The sequence below is a fragment of the Paralichthys olivaceus genome, chromosome 2 (genome assembly GCF_024713975.1).
Source record: "Paralichthys olivaceus isolate ysfri-2021 chromosome 2, ASM2471397v2, whole genome shotgun sequence".
Taxonomy (NCBI): domain Eukaryota; kingdom Metazoa; phylum Chordata; class Actinopteri; order Pleuronectiformes; family Paralichthyidae; genus Paralichthys; species Paralichthys olivaceus.
The window spans coordinates 27,296,753-27,320,308 of record NC_091094.1 but is presented as its reverse complement, the minus strand read 5'-3'; the positions used below and the strand labels follow the sequence as shown (position 1 = coordinate 27,320,308).

At 42.2% G+C, this 23,556-nt stretch overlaps 20 non-coding genes across 20 annotated transcripts; all 20 read left to right on the top strand.

Annotated features, from left to right (window-relative positions):
- The first annotated feature begins 8 nt into the window (after positions 1-8).
- On the top strand, positions 9-79 carry trnag-gcc (transfer RNA glycine (anticodon GCC)). Its single transcript has one exon. It is a non-coding gene; the product is annotated as a tRNA-Gly (tRNA).
- Positions 80-887: 808 nt separating this feature from the next.
- On the top strand, positions 888-960 carry trnam-cau (transfer RNA methionine (anticodon CAU)). Its single transcript has one exon. It is a non-coding gene; the product is annotated as a tRNA-Met (tRNA).
- Positions 961-1,390: 430 nt separating this feature from the next.
- On the top strand, positions 1,391-1,461 carry trnag-gcc (transfer RNA glycine (anticodon GCC)). Its single transcript has one exon. It is a non-coding gene; the product is annotated as a tRNA-Gly (tRNA).
- An 808-nt stretch (positions 1,462-2,269) lies between these two features.
- trnam-cau (transfer RNA methionine (anticodon CAU)) lies at positions 2,270-2,342 on the top strand. The gene has a single exon. It is a non-coding gene; the product is annotated as a tRNA-Met (tRNA).
- A 430-nt stretch (positions 2,343-2,772) lies between these two features.
- trnag-gcc (transfer RNA glycine (anticodon GCC)) lies at positions 2,773-2,843 on the top strand. Its single transcript has one exon. It is a non-coding gene; the product is annotated as a tRNA-Gly (tRNA).
- Positions 2,844-3,651: 808 nt separating this feature from the next.
- On the top strand, positions 3,652-3,724 carry trnam-cau (transfer RNA methionine (anticodon CAU)). The gene has a single exon. It is a non-coding gene; the product is annotated as a tRNA-Met (tRNA).
- A 430-nt stretch (positions 3,725-4,154) lies between these two features.
- On the top strand, positions 4,155-4,225 carry trnag-gcc (transfer RNA glycine (anticodon GCC)). Its single transcript has one exon. It is a non-coding gene; the product is annotated as a tRNA-Gly (tRNA).
- Positions 4,226-5,033: 808 nt separating this feature from the next.
- Positions 5,034-5,106, top strand: trnam-cau (transfer RNA methionine (anticodon CAU)). Its single transcript has one exon. It is a non-coding gene; the product is annotated as a tRNA-Met (tRNA).
- Positions 5,107-5,536: 430 nt separating this feature from the next.
- On the top strand, positions 5,537-5,607 carry trnag-gcc (transfer RNA glycine (anticodon GCC)). Its single transcript has one exon. It is a non-coding gene; the product is annotated as a tRNA-Gly (tRNA).
- An 808-nt stretch (positions 5,608-6,415) lies between these two features.
- Positions 6,416-6,488, top strand: trnam-cau (transfer RNA methionine (anticodon CAU)). Its single transcript has one exon. It is a non-coding gene; the product is annotated as a tRNA-Met (tRNA).
- Positions 6,489-6,918: 430 nt separating this feature from the next.
- Positions 6,919-6,989, top strand: trnag-gcc (transfer RNA glycine (anticodon GCC)). The gene has a single exon. It is a non-coding gene; the product is annotated as a tRNA-Gly (tRNA).
- Positions 6,990-7,797: 808 nt separating this feature from the next.
- On the top strand, positions 7,798-7,870 carry trnam-cau (transfer RNA methionine (anticodon CAU)). The gene has a single exon. It is a non-coding gene; the product is annotated as a tRNA-Met (tRNA).
- Positions 7,871-12,525: 4,655 nt separating this feature from the next.
- trnam-cau (transfer RNA methionine (anticodon CAU)) lies at positions 12,526-12,598 on the top strand. Its single transcript has one exon. It is a non-coding gene; the product is annotated as a tRNA-Met (tRNA).
- Positions 12,599-13,028: 430 nt separating this feature from the next.
- Positions 13,029-13,099, top strand: trnag-gcc (transfer RNA glycine (anticodon GCC)). Its single transcript has one exon. It is a non-coding gene; the product is annotated as a tRNA-Gly (tRNA).
- Positions 13,100-13,907: 808 nt separating this feature from the next.
- Positions 13,908-13,980, top strand: trnam-cau (transfer RNA methionine (anticodon CAU)). Its single transcript has one exon. It is a non-coding gene; the product is annotated as a tRNA-Met (tRNA).
- Positions 13,981-14,410: 430 nt separating this feature from the next.
- On the top strand, positions 14,411-14,481 carry trnag-gcc (transfer RNA glycine (anticodon GCC)). The gene has a single exon. It is a non-coding gene; the product is annotated as a tRNA-Gly (tRNA).
- Positions 14,482-15,289: 808 nt separating this feature from the next.
- trnam-cau (transfer RNA methionine (anticodon CAU)) lies at positions 15,290-15,362 on the top strand. Its single transcript has one exon. It is a non-coding gene; the product is annotated as a tRNA-Met (tRNA).
- Positions 15,363-20,795: 5,433 nt separating this feature from the next.
- On the top strand, positions 20,796-20,868 carry trnam-cau (transfer RNA methionine (anticodon CAU)). The gene has a single exon. It is a non-coding gene; the product is annotated as a tRNA-Met (tRNA).
- A 430-nt stretch (positions 20,869-21,298) lies between these two features.
- On the top strand, positions 21,299-21,369 carry trnag-gcc (transfer RNA glycine (anticodon GCC)). Its single transcript has one exon. It is a non-coding gene; the product is annotated as a tRNA-Gly (tRNA).
- An 808-nt stretch (positions 21,370-22,177) lies between these two features.
- On the top strand, positions 22,178-22,250 carry trnam-cau (transfer RNA methionine (anticodon CAU)). The gene has a single exon. It is a non-coding gene; the product is annotated as a tRNA-Met (tRNA).
- The last annotated feature ends 1,306 nt before the right edge of the window (positions 22,251-23,556 follow it).

The following is a 23,556-nucleotide window of genomic DNA, read 5'->3' as shown; positions in this document are numbered from 1 at the left end:
CAAAGCAAGCATTGGTGGTTCAGTGGTAGAATTCTCGCCTGCCACGCGGGAGGCCCGGGTTCGATTCCCGGCTAATGCATCATACTACCTTTAGCCAATGAGTTGCACCACCCGTGGTGGGTATAGTGATCGGTATGTGTATACCATCCTTCTAGTCGAAAGTGCATTGGTATTGGGGCTGTCATTTGCAGTAGAGGCCACATGGGCTGCTAGCCCCACCCTGTCCCAGGTGTGAGCCTTTGGGCCGCCAAGTGGATTAACATTATTGATTTGTAAGGCTCACAGTTAACTGGCTCGAAATGACTTTACAAACACTGAGCGTTATCTCTTTATGACTCTTGTTCTGGAACATTTGGACCATTTGGACACAGTACTGGACAGCAATGTTCTAGAATACACACATGTATGTTGAATTGTGAGACATTGGATTGAATGCATGGTTATGTGACAGACAAGTAGTGTTTTGCATTTCTGTACCACCCAGGAGTCTGTTTACAGGGTTTGGGAATGAAGTAGAAACTTTTAGAATCAAGAGTGTTTTTCAAGTCTAAATGACTTTTGCACTTGGCCAGTCGTTTGCATTAGAGGCCAGCTGAGCTGCTAGCCACACCCTGCTCCAGGTGTGAGGTTCTTGGCCATCAAGCAGATTAAGGTATTTGCATTCCAATGCTCACTGTGGACTGGTTCATAATTACTTTAAAAGTGTGGATAGGTCTTCTCCTGATGATTCTTCTTCTAGATGATTCAAAGTTTCTACAGCAACATTGGTCCTGTCCGTACGGCATGTAACATTTGGACCGAACTATTTTGACTGACAAATGGTATTTTGTAGTTCCGTCACTTTTAAATATAGATTTTCTTTGGCACACATTTTGTTCATAAAATAGGCCTCGTTGGCGCAGTAGGCAGCGCGTCAGTCTCATAATCTGAAGGTCGTGAGTTCAACCCTCACACGGGGCATCTGTCTTATTACATGAGGGTATGAGCAACCTTCCAACTACAGGCTCTGCATTCCATAGAGTATTGGTCAATGACATCAGAGAGCACATGTTTGTACGTGTCCAGACATTCTCTTTATAGTCTTTCACTTGGTTGTTCACATGAAAAGTAACAGAAATAGTTATGTCAGGCTTGAGAGAGAAATATTAACCCTGCTCCTCTCTTACCTCTACACACTTGGCCAGTCACACCGAGAAGCGGTTGTGAATATATCTGTTGAACATAACAGGAATGGTCGGGCACCCCTCTCTCAATCGGATGTCAGAAAAGTGTAAAGGTAGGGGGTCTTTGAAGTGGTTTACACATCAGATAAACTGCCCTGGCAGGGCATGCTGGTCCCTTAAGTGGGAGTTCTCGAAAAAAAAAAAGTCGAAAAACAACATCAAAGCAAGCATTGGTGGTTCAGTGGTAGAATTCTCGCCTGCCACGCGGGAGGCCCGGGTTCGATTCCCGGCTAATGCATCATACTACCTTTAGCCAATGAGTTGCACCACCCGTGGTGGGTATAGTGATCGGTATGTGTATACCATCCTTCTAGTCGAAAGTGCATTGGTATTGGGGCTGTCATTTGCAGTAGAGGCCACATGGGCTGCTAGCCCCACCCTGTCCCAGGTGTGAGCCTTTGGGCCGCCAAGTGGATTAACATTATTGATTTGTAAGGCTCACAGTTAACTGGCTCGAAATGACTTTACAAACACTGAGCGTTATCTCTTTATGACTCTTGTTCTGGAACATTTGGACCATTTGGACACAGTACTGGACAGCAATGTTCTAGAATACACACATGTATGTTGAATTGTGAGACATTGGATTGAATGCATGGTTATGTGACAGACAAGTAGTGTTTTGCATTTCTGTACCACCCAGGAGTCTGTTTACAGGGTTTGGGAATGAAGTAGAAACTTTTAGAATCAAGAGTGTTTTTCAAGTCTAAATGACTTTTGCACTTGGCCAGTCGTTTGCATTAGAGGCCAGCTGAGCTGCTAGCCACACCCTGCTCCAGGTGTGAGGTTCTTGGCCATCAAGCAGATTAAGGTATTTGCATTCCAATGCTCACTGTGGACTGGTTCATAATTACTTTAAAAGTGTGGATAGGTCTTCTCCTGATGATTCTTCTTCTAGATGATTCAAAGTTTCTACAGCAACATTGGTCCTGTCCGTACGGCATGTAACATTTGGACCGAACTATTTTGACTGACAAATGGTATTTTGTAGTTCCGTCACTTTTAAATATAGATTTTCTTTGGCACACATTTTGTTCATAAAATAGGCCTCGTTGGCGCAGTAGGCAGCGCGTCAGTCTCATAATCTGAAGGTCGTGAGTTCAACCCTCACACGGGGCATCTGTCTTATTACATGAGGGTATGAGCAACCTTCCAACTACAGGCTCTGCATTCCATAGAGTATTGGTCAATGACATCAGAGAGCACATGTTTGTACGTGTCCAGACATTCTCTTTATAGTCTTTCACTTGGTTGTTCACATGAAAAGTAACAGAAATAGTTATGTCAGGCTTGAGAGAGAAATATTAACCCTGCTCCTCTCTTACCTCTACACACTTGGCCAGTCACACCGAGAAGCGGTTGTGAATATATCTGTTGAACATAACAGGAATGGTCGGGCACCCCTCTCTCAATCGGATGTCAGAAAAGTGTAAAGGTAGGGGGTCTTTGAAGTGGTTTACACATCAGATAAACTGCCCTGGCAGGGCATGCTGGTCCCTTAAGTGGGAGTTCTCGAAAAAAAAAAAGTCGAAAAACAACATCAAAGCAAGCATTGGTGGTTCAGTGGTAGAATTCTCGCCTGCCACGCGGGAGGCCCGGGTTCGATTCCCGGCTAATGCATCATACTACCTTTAGCCAATGAGTTGCACCACCCGTGGTGGGTATAGTGATCGGTATGTGTATACCATCCTTCTAGTCGAAAGTGCATTGGTATTGGGGCTGTCATTTGCAGTAGAGGCCACATGGGCTGCTAGCCCCACCCTGTCCCAGGTGTGAGCCTTTGGGCCGCCAAGTGGATTAACATTATTGATTTGTAAGGCTCACAGTTAACTGGCTCGAAATGACTTTACAAACACTGAGCGTTATCTCTTTATGACTCTTGTTCTGGAACATTTGGACCATTTGGACACAGTACTGGACAGCAATGTTCTAGAATACACACATGTATGTTGAATTGTGAGACATTGGATTGAATGCATGGTTATGTGACAGACAAGTAGTGTTTTGCATTTCTGTACCACCCAGGAGTCTGTTTACAGGGTTTGGGAATGAAGTAGAAACTTTTAGAATCAAGAGTGTTTTTCAAGTCTAAATGACTTTTGCACTTGGCCAGTCGTTTGCATTAGAGGCCAGCTGAGCTGCTAGCCACACCCTGCTCCAGGTGTGAGGTTCTTGGCCATCAAGCAGATTAAGGTATTTGCATTCCAATGCTCACTGTGGACTGGTTCATAATTACTTTAAAAGTGTGGATAGGTCTTCTCCTGATGATTCTTCTTCTAGATGATTCAAAGTTTCTACAGCAACATTGGTCCTGTCCGTACGGCATGTAACATTTGGACCGAACTATTTTGACTGACAAATGGTATTTTGTAGTTCCGTCACTTTTAAATATAGATTTTCTTTGGCACACATTTTGTTCATAAAATAGGCCTCGTTGGCGCAGTAGGCAGCGCGTCAGTCTCATAATCTGAAGGTCGTGAGTTCAACCCTCACACGGGGCATCTGTCTTATTACATGAGGGTATGAGCAACCTTCCAACTACAGGCTCTGCATTCCATAGAGTATTGGTCAATGACATCAGAGAGCACATGTTTGTACGTGTCCAGACATTCTCTTTATAGTCTTTCACTTGGTTGTTCACATGAAAAGTAACAGAAATAGTTATGTCAGGCTTGAGAGAGAAATATTAACCCTGCTCCTCTCTTACCTCTACACACTTGGCCAGTCACACCGAGAAGCGGTTGTGAATATATCTGTTGAACATAACAGGAATGGTCGGGCACCCCTCTCTCAATCGGATGTCAGAAAAGTGTAAAGGTAGGGGGTCTTTGAAGTGGTTTACACATCAGATAAACTGCCCTGGCAGGGCATGCTGGTCCCTTAAGTGGGAGTTCTCGAAAAAAAAAAAGTCGAAAAACAACATCAAAGCAAGCATTGGTGGTTCAGTGGTAGAATTCTCGCCTGCCACGCGGGAGGCCCGGGTTCGATTCCCGGCTAATGCATCATACTACCTTTAGCCAATGAGTTGCACCACCCGTGGTGGGTATAGTGATCGGTATGTGTATACCATCCTTCTAGTCGAAAGTGCATTGGTATTGGGGCTGTCATTTGCAGTAGAGGCCACATGGGCTGCTAGCCCCACCCTGTCCCAGGTGTGAGCCTTTGGGCCGCCAAGTGGATTAACATTATTGATTTGTAAGGCTCACAGTTAACTGGCTCGAAATGACTTTACAAACACTGAGCGTTATCTCTTTATGACTCTTGTTCTGGAACATTTGGACCATTTGGACACAGTACTGGACAGCAATGTTCTAGAATACACACATGTATGTTGAATTGTGAGACATTGGATTGAATGCATGGTTATGTGACAGACAAGTAGTGTTTTGCATTTCTGTACCACCCAGGAGTCTGTTTACAGGGTTTGGGAATGAAGTAGAAACTTTTAGAATCAAGAGTGTTTTTCAAGTCTAAATGACTTTTGCACTTGGCCAGTCGTTTGCATTAGAGGCCAGCTGAGCTGCTAGCCACACCCTGCTCCAGGTGTGAGGTTCTTGGCCATCAAGCAGATTAAGGTATTTGCATTCCAATGCTCACTGTGGACTGGTTCATAATTACTTTAAAAGTGTGGATAGGTCTTCTCCTGATGATTCTTCTTCTAGATGATTCAAAGTTTCTACAGCAACATTGGTCCTGTCCGTACGGCATGTAACATTTGGACCGAACTATTTTGACTGACAAATGGTATTTTGTAGTTCCGTCACTTTTAAATATAGATTTTTTTTGGCACACATTTTGTTCATAAAATAGGCCTCGTTGGCGCAGTAGGCAGCGCGTCAGTCTCATAATCTGAAGGTCGTGAGTTCAACCCTCACACGGGGCATCTGTCTTATTACATGAGGGTATGAGCAACCTTCCAACTACAGGCTCTGCATTCCATAGAGTATTGGTCAATGACATCAGAGAGCACATGTTTGTACGTGTCCAGACATTCTCTTTATAGTCTTTCACTTGGTTGTTCACATGAAAAGTAACAGAAATAGTTATGTCAGGCTTGAGAGAGAAATATTAACCCTGCTCCTCTCTTACCTCTACACACTTGGCCAGTCACACCGAGAAGCGGTTGTGAATATATCTGTTGAACATAACAGGAATGGTCGGGCACCCCTCTCTCAATCGGATGTCAGAAAAGTGTAAAGGTAGGGGGTCTTTGAAGTGGTTTACACATCAGATAAACTGCCCTGGCAGGGCATGCTGGTCCCTTAAGTGGGAGTTCTCGAAAAAAAAAAAGTCGAAAAACAACATCAAAGCAAGCATTGGTGGTTCAGTGGTAGAATTCTCGCCTGCCACGCGGGAGGCCCGGGTTCGATTCCCGGCTAATGCATCATACTACCTTTAGCCAATGAGTTGCACCACCCGTGGTGGGTATAGTGATCGGTATGTGTATACCATCCTTCTAGTCGAAAGTGCATTGGTATTGGGGCTGTCATTTGCAGTAGAGGCCACATGGGCTGCTAGCCCCACCCTGTCCCAGGTGTGAGCCTTTGGGCCGCCAAGTGGATTAACATTATTGATTTGTAAGGCTCACAGTTAACTGGCTCGAAATGACTTTACAAACACTGAGCGTTATCTCTTTATGACTCTTGTTCTGGAACATTTGGACCATTTGGACACAGTACTGGACAGCAATGTTCTAGAATACACACATGTATGTTGAATTGTGAGACATTGGATTGAATGCATGGTTATGTGACAGACAAGTAGTGTTTTGCATTTCTGTACCACCCAGGAGTCTGTTTACAGGGTTTGGGAATGAAGTAGAAACTTTTAGAATCAAGAGTGTTTTTCAAGTCTAAATGACTTTTGCACTTGGCCAGTCGTTTGCATTAGAGGCCAGCTGAGCTGCTAGCCACACCCTGCTCCAGGTGTGAGGTTCTTGGCCATCAAGCAGATTAAGGTATTTGCATTCCAATGCTCACTGTGGACTGGTTCATAATTACTTTAAAAGTGTGGATAGGTCTTCTCCTGATGATTCTTCTTCTAGATGATTCAAAGTTTCTACAGCAACATTGGTCCTGTCCGTACGGCATGTAACATTTGGACCGAACTATTTTGACTGACAAATGGTATTTTGTAGTTCCGTCACTTTTAAATATAGATTTTCTTTGGCACACATTTTGTTCATAAAATAGGCCTCGTTGGCGCAGTAGGCAGCGCGTCAGTCTCATAATCTGAAGGTCGTGAGTTCAACCCTCACACGGGGCATCTGTCTTATTACATGAGGGTATGAGCAACCTTCCAACTACAGGCTCTGCATTCCATAGAGTATTGGTCAATGACATCAGAGAGCACATGTTTGTACGTGTCCAGACATTCTCTTTATAGTCTTTCACTTGGTTGTTCACATGAAAAGTAACAGAAATAGTTATGTCAGGCTTGAGAGAGAAATATTAACCCTGCTCCTCTCTTACCTCTACACACTTGGCCAGTCACACCGAGAAGCGGTTGTGAATATATCTGTTGAACATAACAGGAATGGTCGGGCACCCCTCTCTCAATCGGATGTCAGAAAAGTGTAAAGGTAGGGGGTCTTTGAAGTGGTTTACACATCAGATAAACTGCCCTGGCAGGGCATGCTGGTCCCTTAAGTGGGAGTTCTCGAAAAAAAAAAAGTCGAAAAACAACATCAAAGCAAGCATTGGTGGTTCAGTGGTAGAATTCTCGCCTGCCACGCGGGAGGCCCGGGTTCGATTCCCGGCTAATGCATCATACTACCTTTAGCCAATGAGTTGCACCACCCGTGGTGGGTATAGTGATCGGTATGTGTATACCATCCTTCTAGTCGAAAGTGCATTGGTATTGGGGCTGTCATTTGCAGTAGAGGCCACATGGGCTGCTAGCCCCACCCTGTCCCAGGTGTGAGCCTTTGGGCCGCCAAGTGGATTAACATTATTGATTTGTAAGGCTCACAGTTAACTGGCTCGAAATGACTTTACAAACACTGAGCGTTATCTCTTTATGACTCTTGTTCTGGAACATTTGGACCATTTGGACACAGTACTGGACAGCAATGTTCTAGAATACACACATGTATGTTGAATTGTGAGACATTGGATTGAATGCATGGTTATGTGACAGACAAGTAGTGTTTTGCATTTCTGTACCACCCAGGAGTCTGTTTACAGGGTTTGGGAATGAAGTAGAAACTTTTAGAATCAAGAGTGTTTTTCAAGTCTAAATGACTTTTGCACTTGGCCAGTCGTTTGCATTAGAGGCCAGCTGAGCTGCTAGCCACACCCTGCTCCAGGTGTGAGGTTCTTGGCCATCAAGCAGATTAAGGTATTTGCATTCCAATGCTCACTGTGGACTGGTTCATAATTACTTTAAAAGTGTGGATAGGTCTTCTCCTGATGATTCTTCTTCTAGATGATTCAAAGTTTCTACAGCAACATTGGTCCTGTCCGTACGGCATGTAACATTTGGACCGAACTATTTTGACTGACAAATGGTATTTTGTAGTTCCGTCACTTTTAAATATAGATTTTCTTTGGCACACATTTTGTTCATAAAATAGGCCTCGTTGGCGCAGTAGGCAGCGCGTCAGTCTCATAATCTGAAGGTCGTGAGTTCAACCCTCACACGGGGCATCTGTCTTATTACATGAGGGTATGAGCAACCTTCCAACTACAGGCTCTGCATTCCATAGAGTATTGGTCAATGACATCAGAGAGCACATGTTTGTACGTGTCCAGACATTCTCTTTATAGTCTTTCACTTGGTTGTTCACATGAAAAGTAACAGAAATAGTTATGTCAGGCTTGAGAGAGAAATATTAACCCTGCTCCTCTCTTACCTCTACACACTTGGCCAGTCACACCGAGAAGCGGTTGTGAATATATCTGTTGAACATAACAGGAATGGTCGGGCACCCCTCTCTCAATCGGATGTCAGAAAAGTGTAAAGGTAGGGGGTCTTTGAAGTGGTTTACACATCAGATAAACTGCCCTGGCAGGGCATGCTGGTCCCTTAAGTGGGAGTTCTCGAAAAAAAAAAAGTCGAAAAACAACATCAAAGCAAGCATTGGTGGTTCAGTGGTAGAATTCTCGCCTGCCACGCGGGGGCCAGTCGAGAATACTGGACCAGTCCAGCAAGCCAATAGGATCGAAGCATTCTCTCTGGGTCCGTTCATTTATTTATTTATTTCCGATTCCCCAAAAGACAGGGTTCGCATCCCGATCGCGGTGTTATTGAACGTGATATTTCTGAGTAAAAAGCATTGAAAATACGTGGAGATTAACAATTAATTCTTATGACTCATGACTACTATGACCACTATATTGTTTTTATTTAAGCAGGACAAAAAGGCAGTGTGCAGTATTTCAAAGAAAGTTCCAGTTTTATTTATGAACATGTGAAATAATGCATATATGACAAATGAAATAATTGGGCTGTAAGTAAAGTTTTAGAAATAATATAGATAATTTAAGACAACAATTAGATATGACAATGACACAGTACATACATAGGGAGGGGGAGTATACAGTGATAGATACAGTGCTAGTTAATATGACAAGTAGAAAACTGGTGTTTCTGGTCATGCAATAATGTTAAAGTAAGTAAAAAATATAAGTAAAAGAAAAAACTATACAGCTATATTCAGCTCAACAGAAGTCTAAAGAACCTATGATCTATAGACATATAACCATGCAGATTAACATAATAACCCAATAACATATGAACCTTTTCATGTTTACAATCTATTTACTTTCATACAGAAGACTAGACGGAAGCATTGACTTATTTACATCCAAACGATTGTTAACAACAGAGCACTAAGTACATCTGTACAACAAAACAGTCCAAACTATGCACAAAAGATCAAGTTTCTACATACTGGCATATATACCTTTCACACATTCATACATTCAGACATTTGTAAAATAAATAAAGAAATAAAAAAAAAAGAACACAACAAACAAACCAAACTAGTTTCTGGTGTGTACATTTTCATGCATTCACACATAAATAAAAGAAAAAAAGAAAAGAAAAACAATATATGTACACTTTGTTTTACAACTATTAATTTGTAGTCTATTTACATATACACAGACAAAGAACCTGTACGTCTAGAGACATATACACAAGTCAAATAAGAAACATTAAGAACAATAATTAAATAAACAATAATGAAATAAAATCAAATAAAATGGGTACAAACAATGGGTATACAGGGAAATCATTTCTTCCTTTCTTCCACAGTTCTTTGTCTCTCAGCCTCATAGAAAGGAGACTGCTGAAACTCGGGCCAGCTCATCTCCTTGGCCATGCCCTTATCTCTGTACAAAGAGTACACCTTTGATGGGCATAAATGTATTTCCCTGCCACTCCAGGGAAGCCCGTGTGAATGTGAGGGCTGTTTGGTCCCTGTTTCAGTTCCAAGCGGCAGAATCTGCAGAGGCGGACTGTTGGTTGTGGGTGTGGTTGTGGTTGTGGGCCTGGTTGTGGGTCTTGTCTCTTCCTCCTTCCAGGTGCTCTTGGCCCTGTCGCCAAAGCCAACCAGCTGGTCGTCCTCTGATGTGGCTGTCACCACACCCTCTCCCCTGGCCTCGTAGGCGAGGAGAGACTGGATCTCTGCAAAACTCAGAGCATAATTCACAAAGGACAGTAGACTATCCTTGCTATGCCCCTCGGGCCTGAAACGACCTGCAGCCTCCTCCTTACGCATATCCTTGACAAGGTAACATGTAGAGCCAACATCATTCTCCAAAAGCCACCTGAAAGCCTTCCCTTTATACTTGCCAAACTGCAGGATGTAGTCTCCTAGCACCTCCGTCCTGTCTGAGGCATCACCCCCTCTCTGACGAACCGCAGCCAGGGCATTCTGCCGCACGAGGTCCTCTCTCAGGGCAGACCTGTCCTGACGAGTGGGGTCATCCTTGATCCGTCTGGCTTCTGCAGAGGGTTCCTGTAAGAGAAATCCACCTGGTCCCTTGCGGAACACAACACTGAGTTTACCTGGGAAGAACACCACCCTCTGCATCTTGACCTACCATAAAGTAAAAACATAAGTTTGGGTTATCTTCTATGAACTTCAGTCAAATAGTTCAGAGGGTAAAGACAATAGTTTCTCACACCTCTGAGTCTGGGAGGAAGTACAGTGTGTGCGTGTGTGTGTGTGGGGGCTTGCAGTGAAATAGTTCATAGGGTCAAGACAATAGTTTATCACACCTCTCTGATCCTTATCTACTCACAGTGTGTGTGTGTGTGTGTGTGTGTGTGTGTGTGTGTGGGCGCGAAAACAACAGGGGGGGTGGGACGGTCTTTGCAGCAGGAGTTGGAGAGCAGTTATGTGTGTGTGAGAGAGAGGGGGGGGTAGGAGAAGTGAATGCCTAGATCAAAGTCTTATTACACTTGATTAATACAGTAGGCAGACCTCTACTGCTTGTCTGAAAGTCTACTCTGGCACTACTAGTTCTGCCAAATGAATTTGAACATATTAATATCACATTTGTATTTTAAAAAAAGAGATGGTATCAATCCCTTAGTAGTACAGCTGTTTTAGTTGATGCAATATGTAGCCTAACTAGTCAGACATCTTAGGAGTAACAGATCCATGGTGTAAAGATGAGTTAACATCACGACATCAAAACCAGATACACAAAAATATGAAATACAATCATGTTATCACGTAATTTCAACACACGTTTGTAGCGTCAGTCTCTTAGCAAGTGAGCAATGCTGAGGTAGGCTATAGTTAACTTATCAACAAAAGATTGATATAAACGGACTGACAAGACTATTTAACGTCACGTCATGAAAACTATGCATATAGCTATATAAAACGATCATGTCCATTCATACTTTGACGTGTTATTTCACCACAAATCTTCTGCGTTACCCTGCGAGTGGTGCTAAGCAACTGCTGACACGACATTACGGTCAATACCGCGCTGACGAATATATAATATTAAGCAACAAACTAAAAACCACACACAATCTCAACAAATAGCATGATGTTCATTCATTATTTAGTCCATAATTACCCCAAACTTAATTCCGGGCAGTTCTATCGCATCAACCAAGCGAATAAGCAGCAGCAGCGAACTAATGTTATCAGAAAGCAGGCTAACTTTTATGAAAATAAAACAACGTGTCTTACCTTTGACGAATGAAAATGACTTGAATGTTTGAATGATGCACAGCCCCTGTAAGAACACGTAATGACATCAACAATAGACAGTGAATATGCACGCTTTTATGACCGTCTGCCGTTAGAGGTTTGCCTGAAGTAAAAAAAGAAATATCAGAGGAGCGCGAGTCTATAGAAAAAGTCGGAACAGCGCCACAGCCGGAAAAGTGGCCAAAAGAATATTACATCCACACTGTGGTTCAGCACTATCATTGAAATGCATGTTAAAAAGCGTTTAGGTCGGTTTAGCTAAACTTTTCTCGAGGGCCGCGCGGGAGGCCCGGGTTCGATTCCCGGCTAATGCATCATACTACCTTTAGCCAATGAGTTGCACCACCCGTGGTGGGTATAGTGATCGGTATGTGTATACCATCCTTCTAGTCGAAAGTGCATTGGTATTGGGGCTGTCATTTGCAGTAGAGGCCACATGGGCTGCTAGCCCCACCCTGTCCCAGGTGTGAGCCTTTGGGCCGCCAAGTGGATTAACATTATTGATTTGTAAGGCTCACAGTTAACTGGCTCGAAATGACTTTACAAACACTGAGCGTTATCTCTTTATGACTCTTGTTCTGGAACATTTGGACCATTTGGACACAGTACTGGACAGCAATGTTCTAGAATACACACATGTATGTTGAATTGTGAGACATTGGATTGAATGCATGGTTATGTGACAGACAAGTAGTGTTTTGCATTTCTGTACCACCCAGGAGTCTGTTTACAGGGTTTGGGAATGAAGTAGAAACTTTTAGAATCAAGAGTGTTTTTCAAGTCTAAATGACTTTTGCACTTGGCCAGTCGTTTGCATTAGAGGCCAGCTGAGCTGCTAGCCACACCCTGCTCCAGGTGTGAGGTTCTTGGCCATCAAGCAGATTAAGGTATTTGCATTCCAATGCTCACTGTGGACTGGTTCATAATTACTTTAAAAGTGTGGATAGGTCTTCTCCTGATGATTCTTCTTCTAGATGATTCAAAGTTTCTACAGCAACATTGGTCCTGTCCGTACGGCATGTAACATTTGGACCGAACTATTTTGACTGACAAATGGTATTTTGTAGTTCCGTCACTTTTAAATATAGATTTTCTTTGGCACACATTTTGTTCATAAAATAGGCCTCGTTGGCGCAGTAGGCAGCGCGTCAGTCTCATAATCTGAAGGTCGTGAGTTCAACCCTCACACGGGGCATCTGTCTTATTACATGAGGGTATGAGCAACCTTCCAACTACAGGCTCTGCATTCCATAGAGTATTGGTCAATGACATCAGAGAGCACATGTTTGTACGTGTCCAGACATTCTCTTTATAGTCTTTCACTTGGTTGTTCACATGAAAAGTAACAGAAATAGTTATGTCAGGCTTGAGAGAGAAATATTAACCCTGCTCCTCTCTTACCTCTACACACTTGGCCAGTCACACCGAGAAGCGGTTGTGAATATATCTGTTGAACATAACAGGAATGGTCGGGCACCCCTCTCTCAATCGGATGTCAGAAAAGTGTAAAGGTAGGGGGTCTTTGAAGTGGTTTACACATCAGATAAACTGCCCTGGCAGGGCATGCTGGTCCCTTAAGTGGGAATTCTCGAAAAAAAAAAAGTCGAAAAACAACATCAAAGCAAGCATTGGTGGTTCAGTGGTAGAATTCTCGCCTGCCACGCGGGAGGCCCGGGTTCGATTCCCGGCTAATGCATCATACTACCTTTAGCCAATGAGTTGCACCACCCGTGGTGGGTATAGTGATCGGTATGTGTATACCATCCTTCTAGTCGAAAGTGCATTGGTATTGGGGCTGTCATTTGCAGTAGAGGCCACATGGGCTGCTAGCCCCACCCTGTCCCAGGTGTGAGCCTTTGGGCCGCCAAGTGGATTAACATTATTGATTTGTAAGGCTCACAGTTAACTGGCTCGAAATGACTTTACAAACACTGAGCGTTATCTCTTTATGACTCTTGTTCTGGAACATTTGGACCATTTGGACACAGTACTGGACAGCAATGTTCTAGAATACACACATGTATGTTGAATTGTGAGACATTGGATTGAATGCATGGTTATGTGACAGACAAGTAGTGTTTTGCATTTCTGTACCACCCAGGAGTCTGTTTACAGGGTTTGGGAATGAAGTAGAAACTTTTAGAATCAAGAGTGTTTTTCAAGTCTAAATGACTTTTGCACTTGGCCAGTCGTTTGCATTAGAGGCCAGCTGAGCTGCTAGCCACACCCTGCTCCAGGTGTGAGGTTCTTGGCCATCAAGCAGATTAAGGTATTTGCATTCCAATGCTCACTGTGGACTGGTTCATAATTACTTTAAAAGTGTGGATAGGTCTTCTCCTGATGATTCTTCTTCTAGATGATTCAAAGTTTCTACAGCAACATTGGTCCTGTCCGTACGGCATGTAACATTTGGACCGAACTATTTTGACTGACAAATGGTATTTTGTAGTTCCGTCACTTTTAAATATAGATTTTCTTTGGCACACATTTTGTTCATAAAATAGGCCTCGTTGGCGCAGTAGGCAGCGCGTCAGTCTCATAATCTGAAGGTCGTGAGTTCAACCCTCACACGGGGCATCTGTCTTATTACATGAGGGTATGAGCAACCTTCCAACTACAGGCTCTGCATTCCATAGAGTATTGGTCAATGACATCAGAGAGCACATGTTTGTACGTGTCCAGACATTCTCTTTATAGTCTTTCACTTGGTTGTTCACATGAAAAGTAACAGAAATAGTTATGTCAGGCTTGAGAGAGAAATATTAACCCTGCTCCTCTCTTACCTCTACACACTTGGCCAGTCACACCGAGAAGCGGTTGTGAATATATCTGTTGAACATAACAGGAATGGTCGGGCACCCCTCTCTCAATCGGATGTCAGAAAAGTGTAAAGGTAGGGGGTCTTTGAAGTGGTTTACACATCAGATAAACTGCCCTGGCAGGGCATGCTGGTCCCTTAAGTGGGAGTTCTCGAAAAAAAAAAAGTCGAAAAACAACATCAAAGCAAGCATTGGTGGTTCAGTGGTAGAATTCTCGCCTGCCACGCGGGAGGCCCGGGTTCGATTCCCGGCTAATGCATCATACTACCTTTAGCCAATGAGTTGCACCACCCGTGGTGGGTATAGTGATCGGTATGTGTATACCATCCTTCTAGTCGAAAGTGCATTGGTATTGGGGCTGTCATTTGCAGTAGAGGCCACATGGGCTGCTAGCCCCACCCTGTCCCAGGTGTGAGCCTTTGGGCCGCCAAGTGGATTAACATTATTGATTTGTAAGGCTCACAGTTAACTGGCTCGAAATGACTTTACAAACACTGAGCGTTATCTCTTTATGACTCTTGTTCTGGAACATTTGGACCATTTGGACACAGTACTGGACAGCAATGTTCTAGAATACACACATGTATGTTGAATTGTGAGACATTGGATTGAATGCATGGTTATGTGACAGACAAGTAGTGTTTTGCATTTCTGTACCACCCAGGAGTCTGTTTACAGGGTTTGGGAATGAAGTAGAAACTTTTAGAATCAAGAGTGTTTTTCAAGTCTAAATGACTTTTGCACTTGGCCAGTCGTTTGCATTAGAGGCCAGCTGAGCTGCTAGCCACACCCTGCTCCAGGTGTGAGGTTCTTGGCCATCAAGCAGATTAAGGTATTTGCATTCCAATGCTCACTGTGGACTGGTTCATAATTACTTTAAAAGTGTGGATAGGTCTTCTCCTGATGATTCTTCTTCTAGATGATTCAAAGTTTCTACAGCAACATTGGTCCTGTCCGTACGGCATGTAACATTTGGACCGAACTATTTTGACTGACAAATGGTATTTTGTAGTTCCGTCACTTTTAAATATAGATTTTCTTTGGCACACATTTTGTTCATAAAATAGGCCTCGTTGGCGCAGTAGGCAGCGCGTCAGTCTCATAATCTGAAGGTCGTGAGTTCAACCCTCACACGGGGCATCTGTCTTATTACATGAGGGTATGAGCAACCTTCCAACTACAGGCTCTGCATTCCATAGAGTATTGGTCAATGACATCAGAGAGCACATGTTTGTACGTGTCCAGACATTCTCTTTATAGTCTTTCACTTGGTTGTTCACATGAAAAGTAACAGAAATAGTTATGTCAGGCTTGAGAGAGAAATATTAACCCTGCTCCTCTCTTACCTCTACACACTTGGCCAGTCACACCGAGAAGCGGTTGTGAATATATCTGTTGAACATAACAGGAATGGTCGGGCACCCCTCTCTCAATCGGATGTCAGAAAAGTGTAAAGGTAGGGGGTCTTTGAAGTGGTTTACACATCAGATAAACTGCCCTGGCAGGGCATGCTGGTCCCTTAAGTGGGAGTTCTCGAAAAAAAAAAAGTCGAAAAACAACATCAAAGCAAGCATTGGTGGTTCAGTGGTAGAATTCTCGCCTGCCACGCGGGGGCCAGTCGAGAATACTGGACCAGTCCAGCAAGCCAATAGGATCGAAGCATTCTCTCTGGGTCCGTTCATTTATTTATTTATTTCCGATTCCCCAAAAGACGGGGTTCGCATCCCGATCGCGGTGTTATTGAATGTGATATTTCTGCGTAAAAAGCATTGAAAATACGTGGAGATTAACAATTAATTCTTATGACTCATGACTACTATGACCACTATATTGTTTTTATTTAAGCAGGACAAAAAGACAGTGTGCAATATTTCAAAGAAAGTTCCAGTTTTATTTATGAACATGTGAAATAATGTATATATGACAAATGAAATAATTGGACTGTAAGTAAAGTTTTAGAAATAATATAGATAATTTAAGACAACAATTAGATATGACAATGACACAGTACATACAGTACATAGGGAGGGGGAGTATACAGTGATAGATACAGTGCTGGTTAATATGACAAGTAGAAAACTGGTGTTTCTGGTCATGCAATAATGTTAAAGTAAGTAAAAAATATAAGTAAAAGAAAAAACTATACAGCTATATTCAGCTCAACAGAAGTCTAAAGAACCTATGATCTATAGACATATAACCATGCAGAACAATTAACATAATAACCTAATAACATATGAACCTTTTCATGTTTACAATCTATTTACTTTCATACAGAAGACTAGACGGAAGCATTGACTTATTTACATCCAAACGATTGTTAACAACAGAGCACTAAGTACATCTGTACAACAAAACAGTCCAAACTATGCACAAAAGATCAAGTTTCTACATACTGGCATATATACCTTTCACACATTCATACATTCAGACATTTGTAAAATAAATAAATAAATTTAAAAAAAAAGAACACAACAAACAAACCAAACTAGTTTCTGGTGTGTACATTTTCACGCATTCACACATAAATAAAAGAAAAAAAGAAAAGAAAAACAATATATGTACACTTTGTTTTACAACTATTAATTTGTAGTCTATTTACATATACACAGACAAAGAACCTGTACGTCTAGAGACATATACACAAGTCAAATAAGAAACATTAAGAACAATAATTAAATAAACAATAATGAAATAAAATAATGAAATAAAATCAAATAAAATGGGTACAAACAATGGGTATACAGGGAAATCATTTCTTCCTTTCTTCCACAGTTCTTTGTCTCTCAGCCTCATAGAAAGGAGACTGCTGAAACTCGGGCCAGCTCATCTCCTTGGCCATGCCCTTATCTCTGTACAAAGAGTACACCTTTGATGGGCAATAAGATAGATAGATAGATAGATAGATAGAGTACTTTATTCATCCCCGGAGGGAAATTAAGGTGTCATAGCAGCTTGTGTATCGGAACACAACAAAACACAATGCAATAGAACAAAACAAAACAAAACATTTAGGTAAAAAGAACAAAACAGAAACACAAGATGAATAGGCAGACAAATAGTGCAGTGGCAATGTGATGATAATAGTAATAATGATATGATGGTAATGTTATTGTTAGACAGTATATAAGAATATTAGTACAGTATATATTTATATATATATATATAGTATACAATATAACATAATATATATTTATATAGACAGTAATTATACCAATATAATAGCAGTATATAGTAATAATGGCAGCAATAGTATATATAATATTAATAATAGTAGTAGTAGTAGTGATAATAATAATATAATAATAGCATGTACACATGTATAAATATGTGTATATAGACTTGTAAATCCAAAGAATATACAGAGAATATGCAGAGTATGATATAATATGATATGATATATAATATATAATAGGGTATAAATATCAGTACTTGACTATACAATATACTGGCAGTGTAAGAATACGTGGACTGGATGTGCAAAAGACAATATTATTCTATAAAAAGGTCTGTAATATTAAAGTGGTTTAAATTAACACACGTAGTGTAGTGCAGGGTACATGGTGCAAAGGTGACAGGTATGTTAGTGCAGTTCTGTGATGGTGGCTCTGACAGAGGGAGATGAGTTGTAGAGTCTTATTGCGGTTGGGAGGAACACATATCCTTGAATGTAGTTCCCTGCCACTCCAGGGAAGCCCGTGTGAATGTGAGGGCTGTTTGGTCCCTGTTTCAGTTCCAAGCGGCAGAATCTGCAGAGGCGGACTGTTGGTTGTGGGTGTGGTTGTGGGTCTGGTTGTGGGTCTTGTCTCTTCCTCCTTCCAGGTGCTCTTGGCCCTGTCGCCAAAGCCAACCAGCTGGTCGTCCTCTGATGTGGCTGTCACCACACCCTCTCCCCTGGCCTCGTAGGCGAGGAGAGACTGGATCTCTGCAAAACTCAGAGCATAATTCACAAAGGACAGTAGACTATCCTTGCTATGCCCCTCGGGCCTGAAACGACCTGCAGCCTCCTCCTTACGCATATCCTTGACAAGGTAACATGTAGAGCCAACATCATTCTCCAAAAGCCACCTGAAAGCCTTCCCTTTATACTTGCCAAACTGCAGGATGTAGTCTCCTAGCACCTCCGTCCTGTCTGAGGCATCACCCCCTCTCTGACGAACCGCAGCCAGGGCATTCTGCCGCACGAGGTCCTCTCTCAGGGCAGACCTGTCCTGACGAGTGGGGTCATCCTTGATCCGTCTGGCTTCTGCAGAGGGTTCCTGTAAGAGAAATCCACCTGGTCCCTTGCGGAACACAACACTGAGTTTACCTGGGAAGAACACCGCCCTCTGCATCTTGACCTACCATAAAGTAAAAACATAAGTTTGGGTTATCTTCTATGAACTTCAGTCAAATAGTTCAGAGGGTAAAGGCAATAGTTTCTCACACCTCTGAGTCTGGGAGGAAGTACAGTGTGTGCGTGTGTGTGTGGGGGGGCTTGCAGTGAAATAGTTCATAGGGTCAAGACAATAGTTTATCACACCTCTCTGATCCTTATCTACTCACAGTGTGTGTGTGTGTGGGCGCGAAAACAACAGGGGGGTGGGACGGTCTTTGCAGCAGGAGTTGGAGAGCAGTTATGTGTGTGTGAGAGAGAGGGGGGGGGTAGGAGAAGTGAATGCCTAGATCAAAGTCTTATTACACTTGATTAATACTCTCTTGACAATCTACTGCTTGTCTGAAAGTCTACTCTGGCACTACTAGTTCTGCCAAATGAATTTGAACATATTAATATCACATTTGTATTTTAAAAAAAGAGATGGTATCAATCCCTCAGTAGTACAGCTGTTTTAGTTGATGCAATATGTAGCCTAACTAGTCAGACATCTTAGGAGTAACAGATCCATGGTGTAAAGATGAGTTAACATCACGACATCAAAACCAGATACACAAAAATATGAAATACAATCATGTTATCACGTAATTTCAACACACGTTTGTAGCGTCAGTCTCTTAGCAAGTGAGCAATGCTGAGGTAGGCTATAGTTAACTTATCAACAAAAGATTGATATAAACGGACTGACAAGACTATTTAACGTCACGTCATGAAAACTATGCATATAGCTATATAAAACGATCATGTCCATTCATACTTTGACGTGTTATTTCACCACAAATCTTCTGCGTTACCCTGCGAGTGGTGCTAGGCAACTGCTGACACGACATTACTGTCAATACCGCGCTGACGAATATATAATATTAAGCAACAACCTAAAAACCACACACAATCTCAACAAATAGCATGATGTTCATTCATTATTTAGTCCATAATTACCCCAAACTTAATTCCGGGCAGTTCTATCGCATCAACCAAGCGAATAAGCAGCAGCAGCGAACTAATGTTATCAGAAAGCAGGCTAACTTTTATGAAAATAAAACAACGTGTCTTACCTTTGACGAATGAAAATGACTTGAATGTTTGAATGATGCACAGCCCCTGTAAGAACACGTAATGACATCAACAGTAGACAGTGAATATGCACGCTTTTATGACCGTCTGCCGTTAGAGGTTTGCCTGAAGGAAAAAAAGAAATATCGGAGGAGCGCGAGTCTATAGAAAAAGTCGGAACAGCGCCACAGCCGGAAGAGTGGCCAAAAGAATATTACATCCACACTGTGGTTCAGCACTATCATTGAAATGCATGTTAAAAAGCGTTTAGGTCGGTTTAGCTAAACTTTTCTCGAGGGCCGCGCGGGAGGCCCGGGTTCGATTCCCGGCTAATGCATCATACTACCTTTAGCCAATGAGTTGCACCACCCGTGGTGGGTATAGTGATCGGTATGTGTATACCATCCTTCTAGTCGAAAGTGCATTGGTATTGGGGCTGTCATTTGCAGTAGAGGCCACATGGGCTGCTAGCCCCACCCTGTCCCAGGTGTGAGCCTTTGGGCCGCCAAGTGGATTAACATTATTGATTTGTAAGGCTCACAGTTAACTGGCTCGAAATGACTTTACAAACACTGAGCGTTATCTCTTTATGACTCTTGTTCTGGAACATTTGGACCATTTGGACACAGTACTGGACAGCAATGTTCTAGAATACACACATGTATGTTGAATTGTGAGACATTGGATTGAATGCATGGTTATGTGACAGACAAGTAGTGTTTTGCATTTCTGTACCACCCAGGAGTCTGTTTACAGGGTTTGGGAATGAAGTAGAAACTTTTAGAATCAAGAGTGTTTTTCAAGTCTAAATGACTTTTGCACTTGGCCAGTCGTTTGCATTAGAGGCCAGCTGAGCTGCTAGCCACACCCTGCTCCAGGTGTGAGGTTCTTGGCCATCAAGCAGATTAAGGTATTTGCATTCCAATGCTCACTGTGGACTGGTTCATAATTACTTTAAAAGTGTGGATAGGTCTTCTCCTGATGATTCTTCTTCTAGATGATTCAAAGTTTCTACAGCAACATTGGTCCTGTCCGTACGGCATGTAACATTTGGACCGAACTATTTTGACTGACAAATGGTATTTTGTAGTTCCGTCACTTTTAAATATAGATTTTCTTTGGCACACATTTTGTTCATAAAATAGGCCTCGTTGGCGCAGTAGGCAGCGCGTCAGTCTCATAATCTGAAGGTCGTGAGTTCAACCCTCACACGGGGCATCTGTCTTATTACATGAGGGTATGAGCAACCTTCCAACTACAGGCTCTGCATTCCATAGAGTATTGGTCAATGACATCAGAGAGCACATGTTTGTACGTGTCCAGACATTCTCTTTATAGTCTTTCACTTGGTTGTTCACATGAAAAGTAACAGAAATAGTTATGTCAGGCTTGAGAGAGAAATATTAACCCTGCTCCTCTCTTACCTCTACACACTTGGCCAGTCACACCGAGAAGCGGTTGTGAATATATCTGTTGAACATAACAGGAATGGTCGGGCACCCCTCTCTCAATCGGATGTCAGAAAAGTGTAAAGGTAGGGGGTCTTTGAAGTGGTTTACACATCAGATAAACTGCCCTGGCAGGGCATGCTGGTCCCTTAAGTGGGAGTTCTCGAAAAAAAAAAAGTCGAAAAACAACATCAAAGCAAGCATTGGTGGTTCAGTGGTAGAATTCTCGCCTGCCACGCGGGAGGCCCGGGTTCGATTCCCGGCTAATGCATCATACTACCTTTAGCCAATGAGTTGCACCACCCGTGGTGGGTATAGTGATCGGTATGTGTATACCATCCTTCTAGTCGAAAGTGCATTGGTATTGGGGCTGTCATTTGCAGTAGAGGCCACATGGGCTGCTAGCCCCACCCTGTCCCAGGTGTGAGCCTTTGGGCCGCCAAGTGGATTAACATTATTGATTTGTAAGGCTCACAGTTAACTGGCTCGAAATGACTTTACAAACACTGAGCGTTATCTCTTTATGACTCTTGTTCTGGAACATTTGGACCATTTGGACACAGTACTGGACAGCAATGTTCTAGAATACACACATGTATGTTGAATTGTGAGACATTGGATTGAATGCATGGTTATGTGACAGACAAGTAGTGTTTTGCATTTCTGTACCACCCAGGAGTCTGTTTACAGGGTTTGGGAATGAAGTAGAAACTTTTAGAATCAAGAGTGTTTTTCAAGTCTAAATGACTTTTGCACTTGGCCAGTCGTTTGCATTAGAGGCCAGCTGAGCTGCTAGCCACACCCTGCTCCAGGTGTGAGGTTCTTGGCCATCAAGCAGATTAAGGTATTTGCATTCCAATGCTCACTGTGGACTGGTTCATAATTACTTTAAAAGTGTGGATAGGTCTTCTCCTGATGATTCTTCTTCTAGATGATTCAAAGTTTCTACAGCAACATTGGTCCTGTCCGTACGGCATGTAACATTTGGACCGAACTATTTTGACTGACAAATGGTATTTTGTAGTTCCGTCACTTTTAAATATAGATTTTTTTTGGCACACATTTTGTTCATAAAATAGGCCTCGTTGGCGCAGTAGGCAGCGCGTCAGTCTCATAATCTGAAGGTCGTGAGTTCAACCCTCACACGGGGCATCTGTCTTATTACATGAGGGTATGAGCAACCTTCCAACTACAGGCTCTGCATTCCATAGAGTATTGGTCAATGACATCAGAGAGCACATGTTTGTACGTGTCCAGACATTCTCTTTATAGTCTTTCACTTGGTTGTTCACATGAAAAGTAACAGAAATAGTTATGTCAGGCTTGAGAGAGAAATATTAACCCTGCTCCTCTCTTACCTCTACACACTTGGCCAGTCACACCGAGAAGCGGTTGTGAATATATCTGTTGAACATAACAGGAATGGTCGGGCACCCCTCTCTCAATCGGATGTCAGAAAAGTGTAAAGGTAGGGGGTCTTTGAAGTGGTTTACACATCAGATAAACTGCCCTGGCAGGGCATGCTGGTCCCTTAAGTGGGAGTTCTCGAAAAAAAAAAAGTCGAAAAACAACATCAAAGCAAGCATTGGTGGTTCAGTGGTAGAATTCTCGCCTGCCACGCGGGGGCCAGTCGAGAATACTGGACCAGTCCAGCAAGCCAATAGGATCGAAGCATTCTCTCTGGGTCCGTTCATTTATTTATTTATTTCCGATTCCCCAAAAGACGGGGTTCGCATCCCGATCGCGGTGTTATTGAACGTGATATTTCTGAGTAAAAAGCATTGAAAATACGTGGAGATTAACAATTAATTCTTATGACTCATGACTACTATGACCACTATATTGTTTTTATTTAAGCTGGACAAAAAGGCAGTGTGCAGTATTTCAAAGAAAGTTCCAGTTTTATTTATGAACATGTGAAATAATGCATATATGACAAATGAAATAATTGGGCTGTAAGTAAAGTTTTAGAAATAATATAGATAATTTAAGACAACAATTAGATATGACAATGACACAGTACATACATAGGGAGGGGGAGTATACAGTGATAGATACAGTGCTAGTTAATATGACAAGTAGAAAACTGGTGTTTCTGGTCATGCAATAATGTTAAAGTAAGTAAAAAATATAAGTAAAAGAAAAAACTATACAGCTATATTCAGCTCAACAGAAGTCTAAAGAACCTATGATCTATAGACATATAACCATGCAGATTAACATAATAACCCAATAACATATGAACCTTTTCATGTTTACAATCTATTTACTTTCATACAGAAGACTAGACGGAAGCATTGACTTATTTACATCCAAACGATTGTTAACAACAGAGCACTAAGTACATCTGTACAACAAAACAGTCCAAACTATGCACAAAAGATCAAGTTTCTACATACTGGCATATATACCTTTCACACATTCATACATTCAGACATTTGTAAAATAAATAAAGAAA